Source organism: Austrofundulus limnaeus, unplaced genomic scaffold (genome assembly GCF_001266775.1).
Source record: "Austrofundulus limnaeus strain Quisiro unplaced genomic scaffold, Austrofundulus_limnaeus-1.0 Scaffold391, whole genome shotgun sequence".
In the NCBI taxonomy this organism is placed as follows: Eukaryota; Metazoa; Chordata; class Actinopteri; order Cyprinodontiformes; family Rivulidae; genus Austrofundulus; species Austrofundulus limnaeus.
Window position 1 is genome coordinate 43929 of NW_013952793.1, and position 9314 is coordinate 53242.

Here is a 9314-nt window from a genome sequence, read left to right on the forward strand (position 1 = left end):
CAATTAAAAAAGGCTTAATTCAGATGTGAAAACTGAATATGCTTGTCTCTGATAAATGCAACAAATTGCAAGGAACACAAATTGTTCTCTTCATTTATCTATTTTTTTCCACAAAGATAGTCATTTCTTTCTAAATGAATTGCTTCATCACTGTTTGAAAAAGCACACTCTCAACAGCTTTTCTATGTACAGCAGAACCTCATTTGTGTTTGAATTTTTTCTGTTAACAATTCTCAACACATCAAACAATAAAACTTCTTTATCAAAAACATCACATTTGAAAAATCTTTTAACACCTTGAAAGAAAATCATGTTAAATATTTTTGTGACAGAAGAAAATGAAATTACCACATTCACCAAAAAAAAATCAACATTTGATTTTACTTGTTAAAATATGAAAAGAAACGAGATTAAAACATGAACAAAATCAACAGATATGACCACAAACTATTTACATTTTTAAGGATTTAGAAATGTCTGTCCTTCTTAATACTGAATTAGTTCTGGTTGTTACATGACTGAAGGTGTGTTTCTACAGAACCTACATTTTCTTTGCCTCTGGTGAATAATTATTCATCTTTAACAATGAAATCGGTCTGGATGAAGTCATGGACATCACTCTGACAAAAACACGTTGTGAAAGCTTATTAAACGTTTACCAGTCAGAAATAGCCTACATACTGTTGTGGCACAGAAGACTTCATGCTACGACCTCTATCGTATTGTTCAGACTGAAGTCTGGATTTGAAAACATCAGGATGGTGTTGAGAATATTGCAAACATAATGTAGTTTAAAGGGGTAATCTTGTGATCCATTGAGTAATTTTCTGTCAACTAGTTAGCAATAATGTATCTGTTGTGACATCATTTGTGAAATTTAGGTAATCAAAAAAAGGCTGAGCTAGTGGTTCTCACAGCATAACAGCAGCAGAGACTTGTTCCCCCAACTGATTTTGATTGATAAACATTTGTATCAGATCAAATTAACAAGGGCATAGTAACAATATTAAATATGCTAATTTCATCTGTTTTTAAATACACTAATCACACTCTTTTGTAACCACTAAGACAAAAGAATTGTCAGTAATATTTAAATATAAGAAATTCTGCAAATCGTTTAAAGACTCCACCTTGATGATTCAGGACCCACAATGGGGTCCCGACTCCAGCTTTGGGACTCACTGGGCTAAAGTCTAGCCACCCAAAGGCTCATTTTCTTCAACTGTTTTTCTGTCTTACGAAGCAACTCTCTTAAAAATGGCACATCAGTGTAAAAGAATGCCCCATTAGCTAATCAGGCCAATATGTTTTGTCAGTTCAAAGGTTCACCCAACTCCTGGCAGACTGACACATACAGCAACCTCTCAGTACAGTTTAAAAACAGGCCTTTATTCTAACCTGGATGAAGATTTCTGCATCTTCCTCCACACTCCACACGGTACTAACCACTAATAACTACTTGACAGAACATTACTTCCAAAATCACCAGACTATTTCTTTAGAGCAGAAATAACAATTTCATTTGCATGGACTACATTTTAACCTAAACTCAACTCTGTGGAGACTTTGGGTGAATTCGCTCATACGGCACTTCTCTGAGCTCTCAATAAGCTCTGTTTTCCATCACAGATCTCATTTCGTGTACTTTTAGTCGACGGGTTATTTCCATTGCATTCTGTGACAGATATGTACTTCTTTAGGCTCGGGAACCACGTCACCAGCATCTGCCTGAAGTAATTTTGGAATTTCCTTCCCACAAACGTGTATAAGATAGGACTGATGCAAAAGTACAAGTGGGCAATGCTGCGAGTGATCTGAAGGGCGTAACCAAGGTTGCGTTCCTCCTCACAGCTAATACCTTCATCTTTTATCAGCGTCATTAGCAATACAATGTTAAAAGGCGTCCAGCAGAGGAAAAATAACAGTACAATGATAAAAATCAGCCTGACTGTCCTAAACTTAGTGGCTATTCTGGATGATATGACAGTGACCGCAATCCTAATGTAGCAGTAGATGATCAAAGCCAGAGGGAGGATCAGGAAAAGGAAAAGCTGAAGGTAAAAACCAGATATTCTCAGTTGTTCCTCGTCAATATAAGAGATAAAACCAGGATATTCATCACAGTAGACAGTGTCTTCTGTGTAGTCAAAGGTGTTGTGTAGGAGCATTGGCCGGATGCATGCCAAACCGCTGACCAACCACACCACCACACAGGAAACTACTGCGTACCTCTGAGTCCTTGCCTGGGATGCAGCTAAAGAGTACACAACAGCAAGGTGTCGGTCAAAGGTCAACAAAGTTAAAAAGAAGACAGAGCTGTAGAAGCCAAGGTAGTAGACACTGTTGACAACTTTGCACATGACGGCGCCAAAAATCCAATTGGAGAGCTGCATGTAGGCACTTTGAAAGGGAAGGCTGCTGTTGAAGAGCAGGGAGGACAGCACCAGGTTCAGCAGTAGGATGTTGGTCACAGTGGTAAGCCTTTCAAACCTGGAGTAGAATCAGGAAGAAAAGTGTTTAGTAAACAACATGCAGATCTTTAATAAGAAATATAACTATAAATGTCCTGATGCATCTCAGTAATCCAGGTAAAAAATCAAAGGAAAAAAATTGTATAGGTCCTCTGGACGGGTTCTTCTTTAATGAAACGTTTCGTCTCTCTTCCAAGAGACTTCTTCAGTCTGAGAGTTTCAGGCAAAATTCAGGCTTTTATGTCCTCCCTCCAGGTGACTGATACTCACATCACATGACCATCGTTCACAGGTGACTCCCACTCACATCACCTGGCTATGACTCACAGGTGACTGATACCCACATCACCTCCGTTTTCAGCTGTCCCCCTGCTACAGCGCTGCCATTGGCAGTATCACTCCACCCCCTGTTAACAAAAGGGATTAATTAGGGTGAACGATGGTCATGTGATGTGAGTATCAGTCACCTGGAGGGAGGACATAAAAGCCTGAATTTTGCCTGAAACTCTCAGACTGAAGAAGTCTCTTGGAAGAGAGACGAAACGTTTCATTAAAGAAGAACCCGTCCAGAGGACCTATACAATTTTTTTTCCTTTGATAACTATAAATGTATATTTAAAAATACATAAATATAATTTTACTGAAATATTCTAACTTTTTTGTTGTTTTTTCGCTTAAAAGTTGTCCGACTGTCATGAGAAGAATGAACTAAACAGAGACAAAAAGGGAAACAACAAAACTATTTCACATTTAACATATTACCTTAGGGGCCAGATAAAATGTTAAAGAGGGCCAGATTCGACCCGCAGGCCTTGAGTTTGACATGTGGTCTCTATGATTATGCAGATTGGGAAAAAAAACCCAGGTCTGAAATAAGTAATAAATTGCTTTTGTTCTTTTGTCAGATTAATCTTTTACTGTCAGACTGAACACACTTTGTTTTGTATCAAGGCTGTGGAAAGTAAAACACAGGGATGCTGAAGCTGTCATGATCTGTGTATTTTGATTATCTTTTGATGTTTAGTTTGTGTTTTAAATTGGACTTAGTTCCTCTTCTAGTAATTAATTTAGTAATCCTTTTCTGTATTTTAGGGTTTTTGTTTTGACCCGATCAGACTTTGTGTTATTTCTGTTCAGTAATTCCCTTCAGTTTAAATCCTGACCAGTTCAGGTTTTTATTTTTCATTGGTAGATTAGTTTTAGTGTTCTTGTTTTTATTTGTATTCTGCGGTAAATTCAGTTTCATGTTTGTGTGTTCCCTATGCCCTTTCTGATTCACCCTCAGCCTCCAATGTGCTTTTCCAGTCACCTAGCCACGCCCACTTCACCTGTTCCTCTTTCCTCTTTATTCCCGTTTGTGTTTAATCTCTCGCTCATCCTTACTTCTAAATATATTTTTACCTTTTCACCATCAGCACTGCATTGTTGGCCATTTACGACAGTCTCTATCCTGGTTTCCCCCTCTCGCTAACATATGTAAGTTAGCTGCCACGTCAGCCTTTTCTTTTGTTTATAAAATAAATTAGTTTTTTTTTTTTGAAGATCTTTGTTTCCTGGCTGCATTCTGGGTTTAAACACTGCAACTGTGACAGCAGCAACTCGGTTTAGTGGAACCAGTTTGGTTTCGTAAATTCAACACTTTATTTATTACATTGTGTAAAAGTACTTTTACATCCCCGATTGTTGTGAGCAGTTTTATGACTTTTACTGAAGTACTTATGTTTTCGGTGCAATTCCTTTTTTCAAAAATCTTTTTTGTTAAGCTATTTTTTCTTTTATTCAGTTGTTTATTTTAAGTACTTTATACATCTCTGTTAAATACATACAATGATTCATAAAAAATGATAAAGACAACAATTTTATTTGTTCAAAATTTTTCATTTAAATACATATGAATGAATTGTGCAAATCTGTCATTCTTTTAAACAGCACTGTTCTTGTTGATTCACAGCCGTCACATGAAAAGGCCCTGTCACCCTATTACAATTTAGAAAACTTATAAAAAATTTTAAAGACATCTATGTTGAAGATGGAATTAAATAAAAACAAATGGAACCACTTTTTAGGCATGTAAATACTGTAATGCTAACAAATTGATCAAATATATAACTTTCATGAGTAATTTAGACAAAAAAATCATAATTTGTCTAAAACATAGTGTGACAGGGCCTTCAAACACGATGTTTTCATATTGCCTTCAGACAGATAGATGATCCAATTTCCTTCCTGCAGCCTGCTATGTGTAACGGAAAAGCATGCAGCTGATTTTGCTGACAGAACACTTGAAACTGCAACAATGACTTCCTTTAAATGTATTCTACACCCCTGTCTCCTCACTCATGACTAGTGGTGTCCCAATAGCATTTTTAAATTACAATGACCCAAAACTCACGGCCAATACTGATGTTAGTTTAACTTTCAAGTAAAAAGTTTGTCAGTTGCATGTTTTAAAAAAATTGTAATAAATTGCAATAGTATAAATCAAGCTGTATGTTTGATTTGATTCAGAGGACTGTAGGTTTATAAGGAAGGTTGCACCACCTTGTTGCAATTAAAAGAAATGTGTTTTTAAAGTCATTGTGCAATATTTAAAGGAGATGCATCATGCTTTTAAATCCTTTTTTCACAGTTAAACCCATCAGTTGGGGTCTATATAAAGTGGAACTGCAATGCTTTAGTCTGAATTCCTCCTTATTGTAACTCCACAAGCCCCTCTTTCACTCCTTCTGATGCATGTCTCATATCAATTTGACCCTCTCTTTAAATCCGAACAAGGTGTTTCACACACACAGAGCATTTTATATAGTGGCACAGCAACTTTTTGTTTACAAATTACTTAAAATAAAGAAAGAAAAAGATGGACTTGTCCATCCAGTAAGCATGTAATGATTCACAGAAGCTCTGATTGGTTTTCTATTTTAAGTTCATGATTAAGAAAATTTTCTACCTTTTTTCTCAACAAAATAATTGATCATTTTAAAACCAAAAATATTTCTTTTCTATTAACATCAGCATTTTTGTCATCCTCATATCAAACTGTAACTGTCGTCTTAATAACATGATATAGCTTCAAAATGAGCAAATTTTCGCAAAAACTTTTGTGACCAAAAGTTTTCAAGTATCAAACTGAATTTGTCTTAAAGACAACTTATTGCAGTACAATAGCAGTGCCATTTTAGACTTTTTTTAATGAACTGATTCACTTTTGAAGCAGTTTCAATCAAATTTTAATCAATTCTTAATTAATTGTTACATCCCTAGCATCCAGCCTTACATGTTGGAGCCAGAGTCTGACCCAGAGCCAGAGGAGAATCACCAAATTGTAGTTGGTAAGTCCAGATCTTATTTAGCAGCTCTGTCGCAAATACTCTGATGTAATTGAACAAAAATTTTACCGAAAATAGAGAAAACTGAATGGGTTGAAAAATATGACCGAAACAGAAAATAAAGATATCTATGCAACACCAGGTGAGACTAAATTCAACTTTTCTTCACTCCTAGAGACTCCAAGTACACAACAATATGCATTTAATGGCTAAAAAAGTGGATTTTGCATGTTATGTCCACTTTAAGTTTTTAATTCATTAAGTACTTGGTATTGGTGAGTACCCAAACCGAAGTACTCATACTGCATTTGAGAAAATCTGCTATCTGTACACCCCACCTCATGACTATACATCACTCTCTGTGGGAGTAAGAACAATATCCATTTAAATAAGTCTTCATCTAATGCTGAATTCACATTTGGCACTTCATGTTTGTCTCTGGTGCAAGTGGACAGCCTGACCGATGGAATTTACACCTGGCTATTAAATTTATATCCCAAAATGTTGTTGCAATTGGACATGAATTACCCTCTGCAGAGATAACATACAGCCATGTCACAGCTGTCAGACCAGACAACATGTTTGCTAATGTTTCTGTAAAACATTACAAGTTAACTAAACTATAGTATTTATCTGACATTAACGCAGTACGAACATGGTTGGAAATTGTGGGGTTAAGGGAGGACGGTACTTCATCAGTGGTAAATGTGTCTAATGATTATCATCTGAGAGTTTCATTGAAATCCATTAGTGGTTCATGAGATATTTTCCTAACAGACAAATGCACAAATGAACTTGCACACAGTCAGTTCCATGACCTTTCACTCTGGAATGATAATCAGAAGCGATAATATGCTGCACTGTACTGCATAACATTTTCTTTGGCAGTATAAGTTTGGCATTGACTCCTGTTTTCTTAGAAACAAAACAATTGTTGAAAAACTTAAAAAATATGTTTATTAAATTGTACTGATTTGTTGGTGTACTCACCGATGGATGATAACCAGGACCAGCCCATTGCCAAAGAGACTGACACCAAACACAAAGTAGTAAAGGATGGAAATCTGAGCTCCCAGCTTGTTGTCTCCATCATGGCTGCACAGAGACTTAAGAATGGATGGATCAGCAGTTTCATTACCATAGTAGTAATCAAATGTTGTTGTTTCCATTGTTGTGGAAAATGTGTTCCAAGCTGAAATAAAACAACCCAATGTCACACCATCAGTGGGAGCTCAAAACATATTTAGACAAATGTGGTGATAAAGTATGCATTTACCAGAGAAATGTAGAGAAGTGATGAAAAGACAGAAACGGTGACTCCGTCTTACTGCCTGGCCCACTCAGACTCATCTGCTTCAGACTCCGAGTCTGACAAACAGGTCACTCAGAGATAAGTCATCAAACTACAGGAAGTTCCTCAGAAACCCTTCTGTGAGGGAGCGTGTGTACGTGTGTGTCAGGGATTTACTGAAAGTTCAAAAGTTTATCTGCAAACACTTCTGGTTCAGATACTAAGGTCCACACAAATAGACCAGCAGGTGGAAAATGACTGATGATAGATTTCATGGCCTGAGATGGAATGTGTAAAATTACCACACTATATATCAGATCAGCTAAGAAACTGGCTACAGATGATGGTATTTTACAGACACACGAGCAGCACAGCAGAGTAGTGGTTAAAGTTGACACCCAACAACAAGAAGGTTGCAAGATCACTGTGGCCTTCCTGAGCAGTGTGCACGTTTTCTCTGGGAGTTTTCTCCAGTTTAGTGTGCGGCATGTAGCAGCAGCTGCTCTTTGTCTCTGTACAACCCCTGTTCCAAAGAAATTTGGAAACTGTGTAAAACATAAAAACAGGATAATCTCTCATATTCATGTATTTGTCTGCGACACATTCCAAAAAAGATAAGACATGGTCATGTTTACCTCTTTTACATCATCTTTGTGTTTAACAATACTTAATAAGCATTTGTAAACTGAGGACACTGATTGTTGAAGTTTTGTAGGTGGAATTGTGTCCCATTATTGCTTGACGTACAACTTCAGCGGCTCAACAGTCCGGGGTCTCTGTTGGGGTATTTTGTGCTTTTTAATGCTCCACACATTTTCAGTGGTAGTCAGGTCTGGACTACAGGCAGCCCAGTCTAGTACCTGCACTCTTTTACTACGAAGTCAGTTCTTTACCACATGCAGAACGTGGTTTGGCATTGTCTTGCTGAAATAAGCAGAGAAGTCCCTGAAAAAGACGTGGCTCGGATGGCAGCATGTGTTGCTCTAAAACCTGTATGTACCTTTCAGCATTAATGGTGCCTTCACAGATGTGCAAGTTAGCCATGCCATGGACATTAATACACCTCTATACCATCAGAGAAGCTGGCTTCTGAACTTTGCGCTGATAACAATCTGGAAAGTCCTTTTCCTATATTTTCTAAAACCAATTTGAAATGCAGACTTGTCAGACCACAGGACACTTTTCCACCTTGCGTCAGTCCATCTCAGATGAGCTCGGGCCCAGAAAAGCCAGCAGTGTTTCTGGGTGTTGTTGACATCTGGCTTTGTCTTTGCTTGATAGAGGTTTAACTTGCACATTTAGATGTAGAGATGAACTGTGTTCACTGATGATGTTTTCTGAAGTTTTCCTGAGTCCATGTGATAATATCTGTTGTGAAATGATGTGGGTTTTTAATGCAGAACTGTCTGAAGGATTGAAGGTCACAGGCATTCAGTGCTGGCATTTAGCTTTGCTTCTTACTTGCAGAGATTTGTCCAGATTCAAATCTTTTGATGATATTGACTGTAGATGATGAATTCTCTAAATTCCTTACAATTATGTACATTGAGAAACATTCTAAACTGTTGGATTATTTACTATTTATTTAGTTGTTCACAAAGTGGTGAACCTCGCTCCAGCCTTGCTTGAGAATGACTTCAGGGATGCTCTCTTCATACCCAGTCATGACACTCACCTGTCTCCAATGAACCTGTTCACCTGTGGAATACTTCTTTTGTTGCCCCTGCCCTGTCCCAGCCTTTTTTTTTTTTTTTTGGAACATGTTGCAGACAGCAAATTCAAAATGAGTGACTATTTGCAAAAACCATAAAGTTAATCAATTTGAACATGAAATATCTTGTCTATGTATTCAATTGATTATAGGTTGAAAAGGATTTGCAAATCATTGTATTCTGTTTTTAATTTACACAATGTCCCAACTTCATTGGAACTGGGGTTGTACTTAGTCCCAAAATATTTTGTGCTTGTTTACATTGTGAACCTCTAAATGAAGCAAAGATATTGACATGTTTATAGTTTACTTACTTAGTGTCTGGCTTCATTTTATCCCCCAGTCACAGCCATAAAAAAAGGGTTCTTCTACAAAGCTTTTTATGGCAACACATGAAAATTTCATGGTACATTAGAGTGCAAATTGTAAATTTAAAAATCCATTGATGTTTTAATTGCTCCAAATAAATCAAAAATTGAAGGTGAGCTATTTTTTGTTTCACTACATAATTATAT

The 9314-nt window shown here is 36.9% G+C and overlaps 1 pseudogene; it reads right to left on the minus strand.

The window, feature by feature from the left end:
* Window positions 1-1113: 1113 nt before the first annotated feature.
* The window catches only part of LOC106528593 (C-C chemokine receptor type 3-like), a 9591-nt pseudogene continuing 1390 nt past the window's right edge, over window positions 1114-9314 (minus strand).